Raw genomic sequence first — 19631 nt, 5'->3', positions numbered from 1 at the left:
GACCTCCGCTTGCGGCATAGAGATGTCATTAAACCTTGTCTGTCTGCAGTCAGGATGAGGCATGGCCACGTAGTTTTCCCTAGTGCTGATCTTGCACTGCAACCAAGAGAAAGACAGCAAGTGTGTTAGGGTTTAGTGTGGCTAGGATCCATGGCTACAGTATGGAGAGAGGACTAGGGTGTGAGCAGAGAACCCTATCTTCCCATGTCACATGGGAAGTGTGGGTACACACCTAGAGCCTCTGCTTCAGTTTTCACTTAAAGGAAGTGGGTGAGGACCCCCCAAGTTAGATCCCCATCCCCACTGCTTACCCCACACCCAGCAAGTGAGTCCTTGTCAGCAGGGAAGCAGCCACTTTTCAGAGCATCAGGAAGCCAGGGAGCTGTGGGCTTGAGCATTCTTTTCCGGGGTGCTGCTTCACTTTCCCCCCCATCCTGGAAGGAGGCAGCATATAGAAGGAGTTAATGATTTCATTTGTCTGCACATGGCCATGACGGGATCTCTTAGTAAAATACACTCTTCAGATTATCTCCCGATGTTTTGTGATTTCTAACTTTTCACGTGGGCCACCAGATGGCTGGGTGGTGAGAAGCCGTGAGGGTATCCAAAGCTGGGCCTCTGACCTGAAAGGTCTGCTACTAACAGTAGGGGGGTCATAACAATGCCACTTGTCCTCTTGGGATGCGGCTTTACTTGCCTGTGGAAACAGGAGCGTAATTTCATGTTACTCACATTATCATGGGGTACAGAGAGACGGTGGAGTGGGTGAGAGGATTTGTTATGCAAGCATGAGGTCCTGGGTTTGAATCCCCAGGCCCCACTTAAGAAGCTAGGTGTGGTCAAGTGTGTGTGCACTTGTAGCCTCAGCGCTGGGTGGAGGTGGGCTAGAGATAGAATTGCTGGGGCTTGGCGGCTGACAGCCGAGCCCCAAGTTCTGTGAGAGACCTGTCTTAAGGGAGTAAGGTAGAGATTGACCCGTGTGTGTGTGTGTGTGTGTGTGTGTGTGTGTGTGTGTGTGTGTGCGTGTGCATGGGTACCCCTTGTCCCAGTGTGTGTTGTTTGAAGGGGCTTCAGGTTGGGGAAGTATTTGAGATTTTCATGAGATGTGTAGAGATGCACTTTAAAGTGACTTGAAAGGTCCAGAGTTCTGTAGAAAGCCACGCTCCTACCAGAGAGTTTCTTTAGGAGTCCAAGCCAGATGACCACCCCCACCCCCACCCCAGTGTGGGTCCCAGAGGGAGACAGAGCCTCACAATCAGTATCTTTATGTATAGAACTTGCCCTCTCCAGCCTTTTGCGCTGGCAAACAGAGCTCTGGTTAGCGGCAAGCCAAGGAGACGACGCTAATTGCCGGGTTTGATATTTGAAAAGAGAGATTATTAAGTGAGGTCTCAGTTCAGAAACTTCAAGAAGAAACGGGAGGGTGTGGTGAGGGTGGAGGGGGGAGGTTGCATTTCCTGTTTTCCTTTCAGATGGTGGTGGAAAACCATGGATACCCACGGAGACATTCCAAAACTCATTTTTTTTCCTGCCAGAGGCCTGGCCCAAAAGGTGATGGGAAGAAGTGCTCAATTTATTATTATTATTATTATTATTATTATTATTATTATTATTATTATTATTATTTAGCTATTGAAGTGGGTTTAAATTTAATTTATCTTTATTTTTTGCGTATGCATGTTTTAACTGCATGTATGTCTGTGTACCACGTGTCTGGTGCTCATGGAGGTCAGAAGGGGGTGCCAGATCCCCTGGAACTGGATGGTTGCTAGCTGCCATGTTGGCACTGGGAACTGAACCTGGGTCCTCTGAAAGAGCAGCCAGTGCGTTTAACCACTGACCCATCTCTCAAGCCCTTCATCTTTTCCCTTTTCTTTTCCTTCCTTCCCTTCCTCTTTTCTTTCTTTCTTTCTTTCTCTCTCTTTCTTTGAGACAAGGTCTCTCTGATTTTACTTGGAACTTGATGATCTGGTTAGACTTCTGGCTGGTGAGACCCAGGGATCTGCTTGTCTCTGCCTCCCCAGTGATGGGATGACAAGCCTGGGCCACCACAATGGCTTAAAAATGATGTTTGGGGGGTGGGCAGGACTCAAGTTCTCATGTTCAAGCATCAAGTATTACACTGGCTCCTGTGGTTCTTAACCTACGGGTTGTGACCCCTTTGGGTGGGGGTGTCGCATATCAGATACTTACATTACGATTCATAACAGTTGCAAAATTGCAGTTATGAAGGATAGCAAAAAAATAACTTCATTATTGGGGTCACCACACCATGAGTGGCTATATCAAAGGGTCACAGCATTAGGAAGGCTGAGAACCACTGGGCTAAGCTGTCTTTCCAGCTCTTCAGATTCCTACCTTTACCACACTTAATTTTTACTTCAGTAACCAGTGATTGAAAATTATAATTCCTTCTAGCTCATGGTCAATTTCTTTCTTTCTTTCTTTTTTCTTTTTTCTTCTTCTTCTTTTTTTTTTTTTCCCTCTTAGAGTTGGAGTTTGCAGCAGTCCAGCTAAATGCTTGTAGGGCAAAGACGGCATTCGTAGGTGACATCAGCCTGCAGAAGAGGCCAGAAGCAACAGAGCCCGGGGTCTGGTTTTCATTTACAGTTTGGGTCCGTCCTACAGCAGGGAGGGGAGAAAAGGGGTCTGGAGGAAGGAAGGAGAAGGAGGAGGAGAAGGCAGGGGAGGAGGGAGAGGGAGGTGGGAGGGAGAGGAGGAGCAGGAGGAAAGCCCTGACTGTACCCCTGGACCCTGTCCAGTTTGGAGTTCAGTCTTTCACCAAGGGCTGCTCAGTTCTCCAGGCTCCTGCCTCGCAGCAAGGACTGCAAGAGGAGACTGCGTCCTCCGATCCTAGGGCCCCCTTTCCTTGCTTGGGAAGGGTTGTAGGAAGAAAAGGATACTCAGCGAGAGGAAAAATATGCATCCTGGTGAAGCGTGATTGAGTCTAGAAGCCCAGAGACACGTGTTTTCAGGTTTGCTCAGGGTAAGTGTGTCTCCCCGCCTCCCCCCCCCCCCCCACCGTGGCATGAAGAAAACACTTCAACCCGAGGTAAAAGTTAGTGGGTCTTACAGTCATCCTGTCGGCCAGTTTTCGGTATATATTTTAGGTTTCTGGAAGAGTCTGCTGCTCTTTCTTTCCTTTGTGGCCCCAGGGCTTCTTTAACCTGCCGCAGGTCACTGGCTGCCCAACTGTGTCTAGGATTGTGCTGCTGGGAGTGTCCTGTGTGTCCCTGCCTGTGCTCTGTGCACCCTGGACTGCAGTGCTCTCTGCCTTCTGCCTTGTGGAAAGTTGTCTCTTCTTCCCACGCCAGCTGCTTTGTTTGCAGAGCACAACCTGTCGGGTAGACCGCTGGGATCTCCTTGAGATCTCTCTGGATTCTCCAAGGGTCACGGACAGGGGCATACTCATGAGTGTGGAGAGGCTGGTCAGGCAAACAGCTGTCTTCTGAGTTTGGAGAGATACTGGTGCCAGGCTCAGGGCTGGGCCAGTGCTCCTCAGCCATGACCAGCAAGGCTTCTTCATCTTTTCAGGAATCTGAAATCACTGGTGCAGGATCTGTCCTTTGGGGGTGCTCAAGGGAACTTCAGGAGGAAAGGAGGAGGGATACGATGCTAGGGCGTCTTTCTCGGTAGGCAAGGCAAGGCAAGGTTCAGGGCTGTGCTGGCCTGGGCTGTGCAGATGGGAGGCCTGTGCCAAACTGGGAGGCCCAAGGGCTATTCTCTGGCCATGAGGATACTGGGTGGGGTTCAGGTCTTCTCTCTCTGAGGATGGAAAGTGTTCATGGATGGCTGCCAGCCTGTTTGGGGACCTATTTCAAGCTACTAATGGGATCAATGGAAGGGTGGGGTCGTTGGGAAGGGTTCACTGGAGTACTAGAGAGTGGGTAAAGGAAAATGAAGTTTGCAAAAGCCCAGGCCAACTTAGGGACTGGTATACACCTCAAGAAAAAAAAAAAAACTCAGTTATGAGCATGAGTGGGTACACTACATCCCAGAGGAGGCCATTTCTCTCTCCCGACCCATAGCTGCTTGCAGATGAAAGCCTCAGAGTCTTAGAGCTTCGAAGATACTCAGGGTACCTGAGGGTGGTCCCCCAGCTTCCCAGAGGGGTACTATTCTGAATACAGCAAGCAGCTGAAATGTGGGAAAGCCCTTAAAATAAAAATTACATTGTTCTTCATAGAATGATGTAGAACCAGCTGGTTGCTGTAGCTGATATTACGAGTGTTTTTGACTCCTTTGCTGGGCTGGAAGGTTCCAGTGCTGTCATCCTTGGCTTTATGGGTGAGGAGGGAGAGGCTCTGAGATGCTGAATTGCTTGCCAGGGCCACCTGAGTAGCTGGGCTTCCAGCAGCATCCTTTCCCATGGCTGGAGCCATGGGGCTGATGAGCCAGCAGTAAGGGGGACACTAGATGAATTTGTACCTATATTTGGGGTGGGCCAATAGATTGATCCCCTCAGAGGAGACAACCCTCTGGTGACATTCTATTCAAAGCAGTAGGGAAGTTGGCTTAGTCTTCACAAGGATACACAAGTCCCAGACAAAGAAGGGAGGATGGCATGGTGCTGTGAGCGGCTTCCAGTCTTACACTCTGGGCCAGCTCGAGGGCAGTGGGGCGCTCACAGTGACAGCCTGAAGTTTGCTCCATTCTGCTGTGTTCTGCTGAGCATGAGGGAGTGGGCGTCTCTGATCAGGTAGAACTCCATGCTGCCACAAAGTGAACTCTTCTCTTTTCTCCACTCCCAGCAGTGGGAAGCCATTCAGCTGACATTGGGTGTGGAAGATGGACAGGGTGGGTGACAGAGTGGCTCTCCTGGATTTTTCCAGTCTGGGAGTTAGAGGGTGTGGCCGCAGTACCTTCCTTCAGGGCGGCTGAGGTATCCGTTGGCCTAAGAGTGTATCTTAGGTTGGCCTAAGAATATACCTTACACCACACTCCATTTGGGTGGAGACCCTCCAGCCTGGGATCCTAGGGATGTATCTGAGGCAAGATAGGCATGGCTCAGAATAAGAAGCATCTGCATCTCTCGCACTTTGCTTTATCCTACGCTAACACAGAAAGTGCATTTTGTGATTTCCTACAGTACAACGTGACCTATCACTGGCCATAAATTAGGAGACTTTCCTCTGTTCAACCAGCTCTGGGGGCTGTGAACTCTGACCTTAGTTTTGAAGTGGAACCCACAGAGCCCAATGCTCAAGGCCACAGTCTCCTCCTGAGACCACCTCCCTCCTTGGGAGTGGATGGAGGCATTTACCACGCAGGGCTCATGTGCTTCCGGGCTCTTTCCAGACGTTTGGTGACTTGGAGAAAGCGTGGCCAAAATAGAGCAGCTGCCTGTGTCCCTGCCTGCTTTTCTGTGAAATTCCACATTTAGGATTTAAAATTCATTAGTGAGTTGCCAATTTGGTATCATGAGATGTTCTTGCAGGCATGCTAACAACGTTAGCAAAAAGAAAAAAAGAAAAAAGAAATTGCTGTCACTTCTTTTGTGGAAGAAGCTGTAAATTTGGTGTCTTTGGGGAAGAGTGGCTGCTGATTTCCAGGGCTGAATGAGACACTGTGTACTGAGGAGGTTTTCCTACACTGACCTACAGGCAGGATCTGCACAGGGTGTCCTGGCTGTGGCAGGCAGGCAGTAAAAACACACGACCACTACATAAATAGTTGATGACTTGAGGAGTGATCTGACATTTAAAAATCCTGTTAGTAGCTGAGTTTAGGGAAAAAAACCCACAAAATGCTGCAAATGTTAATATTTATTTTTATTATTTCTAATCATGTGCATGTGTGTGCCCACGTGTGGGTAGTGTGGGTATGAATCTGAGTGCCGGTGTCTGTGTGGCCAGAGGTGTTGGCTCCCTCTGGAGCTGGGCTTGCAGACAGTTGAGGACAACCTGACATGGGTGTTGGGAACTCAACTTAGGTCCTCTGACAGAGCAGTGAGCGCTCTTAACTGCTGAGCCATCTCTTCAGTCCTGTTTCGGGTCTTATAACATGATGTTCAAGTCGATGAGGACGGGTTCTCTCAGTTCTCCCACGGCTAGATAAAGCTCCTTTGTGCTGCTCGCGGTCGAAACCCCAAGAGATATCACTCAATAAAAGCCATCTAGATCATATTGTCGCTGGGGAACATACACTAGGTCCTGGCTTTTAAAAAGAGAGGCTTTCTTTAGGAATTAGTTATGTTAGCTTTCAAAATTGTCGTTTTTTAACGCTTGCCGTCGCCCAGGTCGGTTTTGGGAAAGCAAGTTTGAGTGAAAGAGCACATAGCTGCTTCTGGGACTGTTTTCTGGTCTCTTGTCTCTAGAGGGCGGTGTATCTCGCTGGGCGCCAGGAAAATCCAAGTTCCTGGCGTTTCCAGGGTGGGGTTTTAGGGCTCCTGAAACACCCCAGCTTGCGGGGTGGCAGTTAGGACTGGCCTACAGCGGCTTCAGAACAGTCTCTATGGTGGGCATGTATTTGAAATTCCATTTGTCTTCCTTGCTTGTGTATGAGCATATGGAAATGGAGTTCTGCTTTCGCACAGCGTGCTCTCCTTGTTTTTCGTGTCCAGAGCACCGGGGCGATTGGGAAAATTGAAAGGAAACTCGTATGGCCTGAACTTAAATCATGAAAGCGTCCACAGAGAGCATGGGGACCAAAAAGCATGTCTGTATACACAGTGCATAATCTCTTATTTCAACACTGAAAGAGGTATTAAAATTCGCTGGCTCAGTAACCCTTACAGTGTGCATAACCCACCCTTTGCTACTCTCCCCACCACTCAAACAACATTTGAAAGAAATTCACACACACATCCCACCTTAAAAATATTTCTTGATTGAAATATATTGGTGACTCTGACTTATAATTTATCTGAGAGGACCCTGAGGCACTGCATTCTTTCTCAGAGCACCGTTACTTTCCGCTGGTTGCCTCACAACGTGCTGTCAGGCTTCCTTGTCAAACAGGCACACTGTGCTTCAGGATGCTAAGCTTCCAAAATCAGGGGAGGGAACAAATGCATAGAAGATGTTGACTCGGCTCTTCTGTTCGGCAAAACCCATGACGTCAGTTTGGCAATTGAGATATTAAAAAGAACGTCATCTTGGCGAATGCTTTCATCATACCCTTTGGGGACGTGGCACGTGTTACTCAGAGAGGCCAACTGCTGGTGTGCGGCCACAGTGTTAGGAGGAGTCATTAGGCCAGCCTCTTCCCCTCCCCCCAACCCAGTGCTCTGCACCTGTCTGACGGATTCCACCAAGCACACACCCAGGACCCAGGCGTGGAGATGGGGTGGAGGGTACAGTTGTCTCAAGAAGTGCCGTGGGAAGAAAGTCATTTTGTGTCTTCCAGGTTTTTCTTTGGAGTTGGCGTGGCCAAGGAATCCCCACTGTTTTCAGAACTTTGGAGGGTCTGGGATCTAGCTCAGTGGGGAGAGTATTTGGTTCCCAGCACCCCATAACCTCAAAGTGCTGATACACGTCTATAATCCCAGCATTTGGAAGGTAGAGTCAGAAGGAACAGAGGTTCAAGGCTAGTCTTGGCTACAAAGTGAGTTTTAGGCCAGGCTGGGCTACCCGTATGAAACTGTCTCAAAAAAAAAAAAAAAAAAAAAGAAAAAAAAATCTGAACATTTGAAGAAGTTGAGAAATGTGACAAACGCAGTACAGGTTGTGAAGCCACCATCCAGAGGCATGGCACTTGGGAGGTCTGGCTGTGCCTAGCCTGGCTCTATCCTCTCTCCTCCTTAATGTTGAATAATAAAGCATGGTATATTGAGAGGTGTTGGTGAGGTGGAAGTGGCCAGGGAAAGCCTCCCCGTCCCTGTAGATTCCCCTGGTGTGCACTGTACCCCCAGTTTCCGCAGCCCCAGCACTTTGGGAATCGTCCGCTGGAAGGAAGAGCTCACGGGTCACTTTAATTTCAGAATTGACCAGCAGCTGGAGATGACTCAGGTCTCAGGGGAAACTATTCCAGGAAGCTGGCTTTTTCACTTCTGGAATCTTCTCTCGTTGAGTCAGCAGCCAACACTGGCATCTAGAACCAGCTCGGCTTAAACCCACCTATGGCCTTGCAGGGGATGTGGGCTGTCAGAGAGAGCCCTGCTCAGCCAGATCCAGTGGATGCAGATGCAACACAGTGGTCCAGGGGTCCCTCCCTGCCGGGTCACACAACTTAACTTGTTATATTCCTAATTAGTAACTCCTGGGGAGGGAGGTGACCAGTAGAGGGAGAAAAACCGATCCAAGGTCTCTGTCTACTTAAAGACGGTTTTCCTCTTGCCCTTGAAAGCAAGAAAAAGCTTAATTTTTCCTTAGGCTGTGAGAATGCCGAGCCTACTAGCTCTCATAAATCTGTGGTGGCACACATGGTTTTCAGAGAGGTTGGTGGAACTCCTTGCCAAGTTCCTTGCCAAGAAAGGAAGAAATGGGGTAAACGTGGGACGTGCTGCGAGCTCGATCCAACTGCGGCCTGTGTAGTGGGTTGGAAAGGAGTGGCTGCTTGTATAATTGCTTGTGAAGCATTTTGGAGCAGGCCCCCTCCACGACTGTTAAGCCCCAGCCAGTCTCTGCCTAACGGTTATAATTAGCTGGATTAACGGCACAGGGTCTCATCTGGACGCCATGCAGTTCAGATCTTAGAATGCCTTTTATGTGTCACGGTGGCCTCTTTTTGCTTCATGGCTATTTCCTTGGACTTTAGAAATATATTTTAAAGCCCATTTCTAAAGATCTGGACAATTAATCTGGAGTTCGCTCCTGCCTCCTCTTTTAGCGACAAGGACTCGTCATGTAGCTCCAGGATGGCCTCGAACTCACCATGTAGCTAGCTGGCCTCGAACTCCTGAAGTTCTTGCCTCCGCCTCCCAAGTGCTGCTTCCACACAAGGAAATGAGGTAACCTCTGAGGGACTTAGCATGTGTCTGGGGGGCTGCCAGTCTTTTCCTCAGAGGGCTAGCTGTTAGAGGTGGCCCCACCCTCTGTCAGTCACCTTTCGGTAGCACCCTACCATGGCTGCTGAGCATCTAGGTCCCACCAGGAGGACGCAGTGCTCCCTAGTGCTGGCAGGTGACGAGGGTGTTTGCTCATGCGTGCTCACATACGATCAGAAATGGTGAAAGAATTTGCAGCCACAGGAAAAGGTGCAGATTCAAATGGCTATTGTTGAGCATTTTCACAGAACAGAAATGCAAGGCCATACTTGTAAAGCAAATGAAAGACTACATTTTTTTTTTTTTTTGAGTGTGTGTGTGTTCCTAATCATTCACTTTTGAAGATTTCTGCAAAGTTGTGTCAAACAGTGACAGAGTAAACCCTATCCTCATCTCTTAGGTCTCTCTATAGGATCTTTGCAATGAAGGAAAGAGGGAAGGGTGAGGGAAAAAGAGAGAACCAGACACGTCGATTCTTTTTTTAAAAATTTATTTATTTATACTTTATGTACAAATGCTCTGCATGTCCACATGCGTGCCAGAAGAAGGCATCAGATTCTGTTCTAGATGGTTGTGAACCAACATGTGGTTGCTGGGAATTGAACTCAGAACCTCTGGAAGAGCAGCCAGTGCTCTTAACCACTGAGCCATCTCTCCAGCCCGACATGTCAATTCTTAAAGATTCCTTTTTATGGCCAGTGATGCTGGCACACATCTTTAAGCCCAGCACTCAGAGAGGCAGAGGCAGGTGGATCTCTGAGATTGAGGCCAGACTGGTCTACAGAGCGAGGTCCAGGACAGCTAAGGATACACAGAGAAACTCTGTCTCAAAAAAACAACCAAACAAAGAAACACACACACACACACACACACACACACACACACACACACACACACACACACACGTGCCTAGAAAGCAGGAATGCATGCAATTCAGTTAGTAAAATGCCTACTTAGCATGCACAAAGCCTAAGTTGTTCTTACTTTGAGCCACTAACTAGTAGTACCACACACGCCATGGTAGTGCCTGCCAATATCCCAATGTAAGCAGGTCTCAGAGTCTGACGAACAAGTTCCAGGACAGTCAGGGTTTCATAGAGAAACTCTGTTTCAAAACATGCACACATGCACGCGCGCGGACACACACATACACACATACACACACACACACCATAAAAGAGAGATTTTAATTAATTAATAAGATTAACTGATTACTAATCTTAAAATGAAAAATCTTAAATTAGATTAGTTAATCTTAAAAAGATTTTTAATTATTTTAGTGCACGTGGCCCACAGACACCAGAAGAGTGTATTGGATCTCTCTCAGGAGCTAGAATTTCAGGCCTTCCTGAGCTGCGTGATATAGGTGGGGAGAACAGAACTTGGGTCCTCTACAAGAACAGTGCACCCTTTTAACTGCTGAGCTACCTCTCCAGCCCCCACTTTGACTCTTGAAAGTCTGGAAAAGAGGGCGGTAAAGGCAAAATTAGTAAGCATCCTAACTGTGCTAAAATTTGAGATTTCATTCCTTAGTCGGGGGGTGGGGGGTGGGGGGTTGGGGATAGGGGGTGGGTGTACATAGGCCCTTGCTGTGGCTTTTGGTGATGGCTCTGGCCCCAGTTTAAGCAGGACAGTGAGGTGTTAATAGAGGCCCCAGAACACCATAGGAGAGTGGCCTGGTTTTTTTTAAAAGCTGTGCCTGGAGACAAATCAAATGAAAGACTTCAAAATCGGAGCTCTGGATGCATTTAAGTCTTTGTTTCAAAATTGTTTCCTTGTGTGCATGTGTGTGTGTGTGTGTGTGTGTGTGTGTGTGTGTGTGTGTGTGTGTGTGTGTGTATGTGTGTTTCTTAAAAAAGATTCCCAGACATGGGAAATGAAAACGCTTTTGAGGAGGCTTAATAAAACTAATTTCACAGAGTTGCAAAATGGCCTGGGAAAGTCTGTGCAATACAGACTTTGACAATAAGAGGAGTCTCCTGGAACTTCAAGTAGGCAGCAACCACACGGACAAGACACCTCAACGTTGCAGAAAGAGTCAGTGAAATGCAGGACATAGACGTGCTAACCAGCAAGCCTAGGACATGGTTAATAATGCACTTGGGTTTTTGAGTCTGTCGCCTTGAGGGCACAGAGTCTGTGACAAAGGACAGCCCACCCCACCCAGCACTAGGGTCCCAAGTGGCCAAGTCTGACTTTTATGTTTTTCTAGTGCGAGAACAGAACCAGACATTCACCAACACCAAGGATGTCTGTCCTTCCCCCACCCAGGGAGTTTCCTGGAGGTCCCTGCCAAAGCCTGCCTGGCCCGCACCATTTCCTGGGCTCCATCCCTTCCTTGGAGCTGTGGGCTTGAGTCTGGATGCTGACCCTATCTTGTTTTGTCTATGTGGCGTTTACAAATCACCTTTGCTCATCTGGAAGGAGGTGAGAAATCCTGCCTCTAAGATACAAATCAGTGGCTAGGTCTTCTGCCCAGTACATACTTCTCTCTCCTCCCTGATGAGGAAGGTGGTGGGAGAACAAGGGGGTGTGGCTATCTCTAGTCCTCTTTATTAAGATGGACAGCCCAGGTCATCATCTGGGAAGATGGTGTTTGACATCTAGGTTAGTGAGATGGAGATGAAAGCTGCCTTTCCCCCGAGTTCTTCTGCCGTCATCCTGAGGAGGCACATGACGTAGGGGCTCCGAGCCTGAGGCTGAATATTTATGAATGTTTTCATTTACTGCTAATTCTACTGTGAGGTGCCTTACATCCTAGTGTCTTGATTTCCTGTCAGCGAATCATGGAGACAATCTCTTTTCAACCTCACACCTCACACCTGGGGATCACTAGTAAACCCTCACTGGCACATCGACCCAGGCCCTCAGCTCCTGACCTGCTTCTCAGAGCAGAAGGGGATGCTCCCATCCTCACCTCTCCCTCAACACCTGGATGGAATCTGAGAAAAATAAGTCATGTTTGGGCTGTGTTTATTTTGTCCCTCTGAGCCAGCGATACCCAGGGAGCTCTTCTTCTGAGATGAATGCTGGGAAAATGAACATCTTGGCTCAGGTCATTTACATAACATGAGTGCCATTTCCTTAGAGAAGCCCAATTAGCTGGTGGCTTCAAAAAATCTTTACAGAGTTATAGCATTGCCACTTAGATCTTAGGGAGCACCGAAGGCTAGGAGTTGCTCCAGGGTGACTCATTATGTGACTGCCACATGGCAGAATTAATGGATTCAAAGGAGTCCCCTGTGTAGGGGGCTCATTAGCCAAACTACTCCACATGACTCACCCACACTGACCTCTCTGTCCATGTGGTTTGCAGAGGCATGGCAGCATTTCCTGTCCTCAACTCAGACTCAACAGTGGTCAGACAGGCCTCTCCTCAGGCCCTACCTTTCCTTCCATGCATCCCACAGCGGGAAATCCTTGGATCCAAACTCTCCCACAAAATGCTACCTGAAGGAAGAGGCGATGGCTCAGATAGTTAAGTCCTTGCTTTGCAAGCTTGAGGACGGAGCTTTACTCAAGGCTAGAATAAAAAGCTAGGTGTGGCTGGGCACACCTGTCACCTTGGCTCTGGGAGGCAGAGATAGGATTACTGGAGGCATACACACACACACCTACTTAAAGTCACCCATTTCCTGCATTAATTAAATATTTCAAATACTTGAACTGGATTGCTAGAAGATCTGCATGGACATCTTTTAATTGAAGTCACGATGCTTAAAACTTTGATGGAAGGTGGTGACAGGCAGTGGCACAGCTGAATTTAGAGTCACAAAAGAATGGACCTTGCCCCTGGGTCATAGCACTTTTAGAGGTGCAGTTTTGTGCTCAGTTGTGGGAGAGTTACAGGCTTTTGCACATGTCGATCCAACTTTAAAATACTGCTCTAGGTTAAGTGAAAAGCCATTGGTGACTCCGGAAGAACAGACAATATTCCTGGAGAGGATCCAGAAGGACACAGATTCTCCATCAAATGTCCGATTACCAACTAAAGAACAGCCTGTGCAGTGTCCTTTTGTGTTGTCTTTGAGTGCACATCGTAGAATGATCTAGAGGGGTAGAAATGTCTAGAAGGTTTCTAGGGTGAAACATGGGATTGGCAGTGTTCTATAGAGTGAAGAGGCAGAGCTGAGGCAGTGGCATGGAGAGAAGGAGACCAGCCAGTCAGCAGTGGGTTATACACTGGGCTGTGGACAGTGCCCCACTACAGCCACTGAGGCTGCATCAAGACTTGGGCACACTGTGGAGCCACAGTACTGAACGCTGCCGATTGCTCTTTGGACTTGTGAGTTTCTGTGTCAAACAGGCATTGACCGTGTGAAGCCAAGAAAATGGGACTGGGCATTTGTAGTGTCACCACACTCTGACTTCATTTCAGAAAGAGTGTGGACAGCTTTCCCGGAAGCTATTATAGAACCGTGCCTCCTTCCCAGTGTTGACATGTTGACATGCTGACAAGATGAAGTTATAGTGACAGGCGGTTTGGTGGCAGCTGAGCTCAGTTCCTGAAAAATCTATGCGGCACAGGACTGGTTTTGAGTCACAGTTGATACTCACTGTGGACTTTCCTTGGAAATCCAAACCCTGATGAGTCTGGGAACGGAGTCTCTTGATTACGGTTTTATGTTTGGGCATGGCATACCCCAGCCCATGCTGTGTCCCATTCCTCTCTAAGCCTGGCCTTGGCCCCAGGAAGGAGGCTCAAGGGCAAATTTCTGGATGAGCTGCAGGTGTTCTAAGCATCCACTTTGCTCTTTTCTCTCTTAATCCCCACCTCTGGAATTAGGCACCTGTTCCACCTTCTCCTCATTCCCAGCAAAGCTCCATCACCAGATGGTTGGCCGCAGCATCCTATCCTCTGCCATGAGTCTCATAGTGGCAATTTTGGGGCCATGGGAACATCTCATCTGGGAAAGTGCACACTTTGTGTTTGACCACAGGACAGAACAGAGGACAGACCACAGGACAGAACAGAGCCTGTGAGAGGAAGGTCAGGTTCAGATGGACAAAGTTTAGCCTTAGCCAGAGTCTGCACCATACTAAGGCACCAGTCAGGGGAGGTGTGACCCCTGTAACAGGTGTGAATGCTCACACCAGATTCTTACTTTCATAAAACTCACACCTTTCCCCCCACCCAAACCTCATCAATTTGTTCCTATATGCTTCTTTCCTTGCCGGGTGTTAGGTACAGACAGAAGCAACCGTGGTGTTATTTGAGCACTGGCACACAGACACATACTTTGTTTCCACCTTCGGCCTCAAAGTCTATGACCCTCAAAGATCTTCCATATTTATATAGTTTCTGTTAACTAATAACTGATTTTAGGGCATCCATGCTTTTAAAAACAGGCAGTGGGGCAGGTGAGAGGACTTGCCACCTAGCTTGATAATCTCAGTTTGATTCCCAGGACCCACATGTTGGAATGAGAGAACCAACTCTTCCGTGTTGTTCTCCAACATGCACGCTTGTGGCACACCTGTGCCCCCCCCCCCCCCCCCGAGTAAGTAAGCAAATAAATAAATAAATAAACAAAAACTGGCCGTCATATTTATTGCCTTATTTTTCTCATTTACTTACTCATTTTGTTTTTGCCAACATAGAAAGTGTACATCTTAACTGTGTTTAGGTACACCGTGCAACAGCATTAGCTGTATGCACCTTGTACCACAGATCTCTAGATGTTTTTGATCTTGTAGCCGCTGAGCATCGAGAGTCTTCCCTTCCCTTCATCCTCCACCCATTCTATTTCTTAGAGTCTGGCTACATGAGGTATCTCATGTGAGGGAGTCATGCACTTGTTTCTTTTTGCTGTTGGGGTATGTGTGTGTGTGTAGGTCAGACGACAACTTGAAAGGGTTAGTTCCTTCCTTCCACCATGTGGATTCCAGGGGTCACATTTGGGTTGTCAGGCTTGGTGGTATGAGCTTTAACGGACTGAGCCAGCTCACCAGCTCTCCAGCTAGGACTTTCATACATTTTTAGTTGATTTTTGAATGTGGCGTGAGGTCATGGTCCAGCTTCTGTCCCTCGCTTGTGGACACCAGTTTTCACTGCACATGTAGAAATGGCTTAACTTTTTTCCTTTCAATTTGAATGCATTTAGCTTCCTTTTCTTGTCTAATTGGACTTTTTATTTTATCTTAAACAGAAGGGAGAGAGAAGGCATAGTCATATTCAGAAAAGCTCTCCGTTTTCAGTCATGTCCTTTTTGTTGTATGGAGATGGAATCTCGGATCTCCCATGCGTCAAGCAAGTGCTCCGTCTCTGAGCACGCCCCCGCCCCAAAACAGGCACATTTAAATTTATTTTTCTGATTACCTGGGATGCTTGGTGAGGGGTTTTGGATATTATCTTTATTGTGCACTGGTTTCCTTCAAGTCCCAGTGTGTTGATTGGTTTATTTTATTTATCTATATCATGAAAATGTATTAAAGTTTGTCAAATGACTTCTCCGTATTAACAGATGATTGTGGGATGTCTCCCATCTATCCCCCTCTCTCATGTTTTGCATCATCCTTGCATTCCAGGAACAATCCTACTTGGTAATGGAGTGTCCTCAGTTTAAGCTGCTTTTGAGTTTGGCTTTCTAGAATTTGGCTGAATGCGTTTGCATCATTATTTGTCAGGAATATTGGCAGTAATTTTCTTTTCTGGCAGTATCTTTTCTTATTCTTGTTTCAAGATATAAGCCTGGCCATATGAAATGAGCCTGGAAGTGTTGCTTCTTCCTCAGTGTTTCTGGGGGAGGGCTTGGGCAGAACTTGGGTTAATACTTTAGAATTTGATGGGGTTTCCCAGTGCAGCTACCCCCTCCCGAGCATTGCTTTCAGGAGGGTTTGGCTGCAGACTCAAATTCCACAGTAGCTATGTCAGCTTGGAGGTTTTATTCTTTTTGATACGGTCTTGGTAGGCTGTGCATTTCTGGAAACTTAACTGATTATTCCAGGTCCTTCCATTTCTGGTATGCTCCTGCCTTCACATCTTCCAGGTCTCCCGGAATCTTCTAACTGTACAATGATGGAGGCTCTTGTGCAAACCACTCACTCTGCCTTCCTTTCTTACTTCCTGACATATGCAGACTCAAACCATCCCGGAGACAGGGCATATAGAAGCATTTTACAATTATTTGGAGTTTTTATATAATAAGATAAAAAACAGATTAAAAAATTTGACATGTACTTGAAGGCCAGAGAGACAGAGACAGACAGAGAGAGAGAGAGACAGAGAGAGAGAGAGAGAGAGAGAGAGAGAGAGAGAGAGAGAGAGAGAGAGAGAGAGAAGAGAGAGACCGAGACAGAGACACAGAGACAGAAACAGAGACACAGACACACACACACACACACACACACACACACACACACACACACACACACACAGTGTGTATGTAGAGGCCCTGGAATATCGCCCATGTTGATATGAAGTGTATTTAGCTAGAGTTTTAATTCACTGGAAGAATTTCTTTTACCAATTAAAACCCTGATAGTGAGAGCTGGACTTGCTGGCACATGCCTTTAACCCCAGTACTCAGGAGGTAGAGGCAGGTGGATTGCTGTGAATTTGAGGCCAGCCTGGTCTACAAAGCGAGTCCAAGACAGCCAAGGCTACACAGAGAAACCCTGTTTCAAAAAATCAAACCAAACCAAACAAAAAACAAAAACAAAAACCCACCACCACCTCCAACAACAACAAGAAACAAAAAACCAAAAAAACCAAACCAAATCAAACCAAACCAAAAACCAAAAACAAAAAACAAAACCCAACTCAAACCAGACCAAACCCAAAACAAACAAATAAACAAGCAAAAGTCCCCCATAAAACCCTAATAGTGACACATAAATTATGAAGTTAAGCCCAATATCCTTAGGTTAAATGATTTTCAGTTTCTTAAACCAGACGGACTTTCCCCTTTAGCCATAGGCTGACTGCTTTAGATGGTTCCCAGTATCAACGTGTTTTCAAACTCAGTACAAAAGAAAAACAAGTGAGAATCTGAACCAATATTCATGGCGTTATTGACTCTGGTCTCTCCTCTGGGACCTCTGTGAAGACCTTCCCTTGGTCAGCTGCACCTTCCAGCCTTCTCATTAGCTCACATGGCTGAGTCCCACCATCAAAGGCCATGGGTCTCCAATGGCAGGAATCAGTGCCTCAGGTCACAGGGAAGTGGGGGTGGGTGGGTAAGGAGAGCTCACTGGATGGGAACACCCAAGCAGCTTTGGGGGAGGAGACTTGAGGAAGACTCCATTCCGCCCCCGCCACCCAAGCTGATTTATTGTTGAGGAAGAGGAGGGGTTGGCAGGCCTGATGACATGGGCTACTTAACATCCCGAGTTTGGATGTGTTTGTCCGAAAGTCATGTTTGCAGCCACCCAGCAGGTGGGACCCCAGTTGTTGAATTACATGATATAGTTTGGGGCTTTTCTTATCACCTGTTCTTGCTCCCAAATTGATATGTAGATCTATTAGATTTATTCAACAAGCTTTAAAGCATGAGAGCTGGGCAGAGTCATCTCTTCTAACCCTCTAAGCCATTCTGGCTACACCCAGCCCTATGCCCTGAGTTACTTGCCCTGTTACTCCCACCTGGGCTGCTTCTGCTCCATCAGGTCAGTCCTCCTGGCTACATCCTTTCCCTCCCTCTTCTTCCTTCTTCTCTCTCCTTCATGGTCCCTGCCTGAGACACCTCGACTGGGAACTGAGGTCCAGCCTCTCTGTCCTCTCTCACTCAGCTATAGGCTCTCAGCTTCTTTATTAGCCATCAGGGATAATTGGGGACCAACGTTTACACAACACTGATCAGTGATTATGGCAGTCGCCACATTCGGACTGCTACCAGATCTCGGGGCACAGAAACCGGCATCTGAATACACAGTGCACCAGACTATCTCCTGCAACATTGGCAACTCTGCCCTCAGCTCTTTGTCATCATGCAAACTGAATCTCCTTGGGCTGCTTCAATGACGATGAGATCGGAGGTTGGCACGTGGCAGGGAGAGCTCTGGCTAAGCAAGGGAAGAAAAGGCAGTGTTGGACAAAGACCTCATTGTCTTCAGCTGGGCAGAGCCTATGCCCCCTGTCCGTCCCCCCCCCCCCCCCCCCCGCAGTCAAGAAGGCCAGTATTCCCTCTGTGCCCGGTGCCCTCTATGCACGTGAGCCCTTTACTCTCTCTTGGGAGCATGCTGTCTTCAAATTGCTGCTCACCTCAATTTGGAAAACATTTAGTCATATAGTTCCTGTGTGTGGTTGATGTATGCAGTCATTGGAGTAAGAGATTCCTGCCTACAGGGTCAGTTGACACTACTTTTCTTAAGAGGGGTACCCACTTAGCTCATTACTTAGTATCTGGAATGCTGGGATCACTCTAAAGGTAGAAAATAGAACTACACCTTTCACACTGTGTTTGGGAATGGGCAGCCAGAGATGGGGTCAGGGCAGGGTTTATAATGTGGTAGTGCATGTTCCCTTCCCAGAAGCCTCTCTGCTCAGTGCAGAGGCTTGCGGCAAGAGAGCACTGTAGTAGAGACAACACTGAAACCCTGACCTGATCTTCTCAGTTTGGATTCAGAAAGGGATAACCCTTTATTATTATTATTTTTTTAACTTGCCTGGGTCCCCTTTTTGGATACTAGCCAACGGCTAAGCCCCATCTCCTCTTGCCAGGTGGATGCTTGGCCATGGCCACTGCAAACAGTATGGCTTTCTCTTTTCCTTGTCTTCATTTCCCTTCTCCTGGCATCCGCCGAGATTTACAGCTTGCAAGCTCTGTTGTTGTTGTTTTCTCTCAAGCTCTAATAAAGTTGTCCTCAACCTCAAAAAAAAAAAAAAAAAAAAAGAGTCCAGTTAGTAAGTGAGCTGCCCCACCACAGGGAGATCTGTGTCCTGTTATTTGCAAGAGTATGGGGTCTTGGGGCTGGAGAAACGGCTCCATGGCTAAGAGCACTCGCTGCTCCTGTAGAGGATGCAGCTTCCATTCCCAGAACCCGCACAGGGCTCACAACCATCTGTAACTTTAGTTCCAGGGGATCTAACAGTCTCTTCTGCCCTCCAGGGGCTCCTGCATGCACACGGTACACATATACACTCAGGCACACACACATATATATAATAAAATAAATAATAGGTCTGTGATCCCTTGGTAAGAGCTCCATCTACCACCTTTTGTTTTTTAATCTCCCCAACTTGTTTGTAGAAGACAGGACTGAACCAAGGGCCTCCCACTCATTAGACAAATGTTTTATAGCCAAACTATAGCTCCAGCTCCCTTGTCACTTTTTATTTTGACAAGGGTCTTAGTGACTTGTTCAGGTTGGCCTTGAACTCATTCTATAGATCAGACTGTCCTTGTGTTTGTAAATGTGTAATCTTTTTGGTGGCCAAGACTATAGGCCTGCACCACAAGGCGAGTGTGTGTGTGTGTGTGTGTGTGTGTGTGTGTGTGTGTGTGTGTGTGTGTGTGTGTTGTAGTCATATGTCACTTAGAAGTGGAGGCTCATTGAGAATTGTATTGGGTAGCTTCATCTTTGCGGGGACATCAGAGTGTATCAGAAGAGAACTGTAATATTACTAGGTAATAAGCCTTGAGAGACCACTACTGCTTACAGGGGTTTTGCCAACTGAATGTCATTATGTGGCATGTAATGTGTCTTCCTGCCTGCCTGCTTGTTTATTTTTCATCTATTCATTTGGTGCTGGTTCAAACACTAA

General features: G+C 47.4%; 1 protein-coding gene across 5 annotated transcripts in view; it reads left to right on the top strand.

Moving 5' to 3' along the window:
- The first annotated feature begins 2704 nt into the window (after positions 1-2704).
- Positions 2705-19631, top strand: part of LOC127196525 (collagen alpha-3(VI) chain-like) — a 51410-nt gene continuing 34483 nt past the window's right edge. For 2 of the 5 annotated variants that reach the window (XM_051154298.1, XM_051154297.1), the window contains exon 1: positions 2707-2986. The gene's annotated coding sequence lies outside the window, so the exon portion shown is untranslated. Of the gene's footprint in view, positions 2987-19631 lie in introns of all 5 variants that reach the window. The other 3 variants (XM_051154296.1, XM_051154299.1, XM_051154300.1) reach the window with 3 other exon arrangements.

Source organism: Acomys russatus, chromosome 12 (genome assembly GCF_903995435.1).
Source record: "Acomys russatus chromosome 12, mAcoRus1.1, whole genome shotgun sequence".
NCBI lineage: Eukaryota > Metazoa > Chordata > Mammalia > Rodentia > Muridae > Acomys > Acomys russatus.
The sequence above is the reverse complement of the archived record's forward strand: the minus strand, read 5'-3'. Positions and strand labels throughout refer to the sequence as shown.